The sequence below is a fragment of the Crinia signifera genome, chromosome 1 (genome assembly GCF_055691185.1).
Source record: "Crinia signifera chromosome 1, ASM5569118v1, whole genome shotgun sequence".
NCBI classification, from domain to species: domain Eukaryota; kingdom Metazoa; phylum Chordata; class Amphibia; order Anura; family Myobatrachidae; genus Crinia; species Crinia signifera.
This window is the reverse complement of record NC_139217.1, coordinates 83,374,278-83,376,387: the sequence shown is the minus strand read 5'-3', so window position 1 is coordinate 83,376,387 and position 2,110 is coordinate 83,374,278.

Below are 2,110 nucleotides of genomic sequence, written 5' to 3'. Positions count from 1 at the left end.
TGTTGTGTTATTTATTGAAGATTTGTAATACAACACCTATTTACTATGCTTGTCATCCTGTGGGTTCCTACAAGAAGCACCAGAAAAAGATCAATAACTAGAGTTTGACCCCTAAATTTAAAACAGCAGGGATGTTACAAGAAAAATACGGCTTAGTAAATCTAGGCCCAAATTTAGGGTAGAAACGTTATAGCTGTAGTCTACATTTTAATGCTAGAGACAATTGCAATTTAGGACAATAGTCTATTAGCATCGGTGCTTTGCCTGGGGACTGCAAAACCTAATCCCTGATAACCAGCTGCCGGACAGGCGATGGTTATGACATGGGATGGGTATGGATTGTATAGTCGACCTAAAGATGGTTGACAGTCATTAGGTCAACACCACTAGACCTAGGGGGCTAGGTCAACAGGCCATTAGGTCAACAAAAGCATTAGGTCGACATGGTCTAGGTCGACAGTCAAAAGGTCGACATGGGGTATTTCACAGGTTTTTTTACACGAATGTTGACACAGTCGACATGGACACAGTTTTAAGTGCACCGCGTCACCTCACATGGCTCGCTGTGCTCGCAATGCTTCGGGCACGGTGCCTATCTGCGCTCGGCATGTTATTTTATTCTCCCACCACACCCTAGTGGATGGTAGGACATGAAATATCGCCTTTCAGCACATGTCGGCTCAAACCAGTGAAAAACCCCATGTCGACCTTTTGACTGTCGACCTAGACCCTGTCGACCTAGACCCTGTCGACCTAATGCTTCTTTCGAGTTTGTGCCATGTTGACCTAGACCCTTGTCAACCTTGCAGTATGTCGACCTAGTGGTGTCGACCTAAAGACTGTCGACCCTCTTTAGGTTGACCAACCAACCGTATCCCCATGGGATCGGGGACTTATCCTTGATCCCATCCGTTTTCACCTGATACATACTGCTGGTAATTGGATACAGAGGTAATGGCCATCTGCCATTAATCGCGATATCTGGCTGAAAAGACAGCAGGGCTAATAGGATAGCGCCCTAAATAATAATGCAGAGATTGGGAAAACCATTAAAGAACCATGTTGTAAATCCTAAGGGACTGTAAGAGCAGGTCACCGCAAATGTCCATGTTGTGCAGTTATTGTTTGACCATTCCCATTGTTGCCCATGGGATCCAGGCAAATGTGCAGCCACACTGTCCGTACATCCAGCCATACTGACCGTAGATCCAGCCATGTGAACCATATTTGGACACTACAAGTGTATACTTATAAATACAGTTGGCCACACACTACAATGATTATGCCTTTGCGGGTGAACCAGAATAAGAGCCTATGGCCCTTATTCAGATCTGATCGCTGTACAAATTTGTTCTCAGAATGGGCAAAACCATGTGCACTGCAGGTGGGGCAGATGTGTATATAAAGAGTGAGTTAAATTTGGGTGGGGTCTGTTGAAACTGAAATCTATATTGCAGTGCAAAAATAATGCAGCCAGTATTTACCCTGCACAGAAACTAAATAACTCACACAAATCTAACTCTCTCTAAACATTTTACATCTGCCCCACCTGCAGTGAACATGGTTTTGCCGATTTTGAGAACAAATTTGTATTGCGATCTGAATAAGGGCCTATGGGCCAGATGTTTTAAGCCTTAACAAGAGATAAATGCAAGGGTGATAAAGAGAGATAAACGTCCAGCCAATCACCTCCTAACTGCCATGTTACAGGCTGTGTTTGAAAAAAGTCAGTAAGGAGCTGATTGGCTGGACGTTTCTCTTTATCACCCTTGCACTTATCTCTTGTTAAGGCTTAATACATCTGCCCCTATGTTTGCAATGCTGTATGACCGTCTCTCACATAAGGTGAACCCGAGGGGTAAATGTATTAAAGCTCCTAAGGGCCAGTAGTATCAAGCTTATAAAAGTGTTAAAATAGAGACTGATAAGCAGCTAGCCAATCAGCTCCTACCTGCCATGTTACAGGCTAGGATTGGAAAATGACAAGTAGGAGCTGATTGGCTGGTCGTTTGTCACTCTCCACTTTATCACTTTTTGAAGCTTAATTTATCTGGCTCTTACAGTGAACAGTGCAGAGGTTGCCCATAGCAACCAATCTGATTCTGTCTAT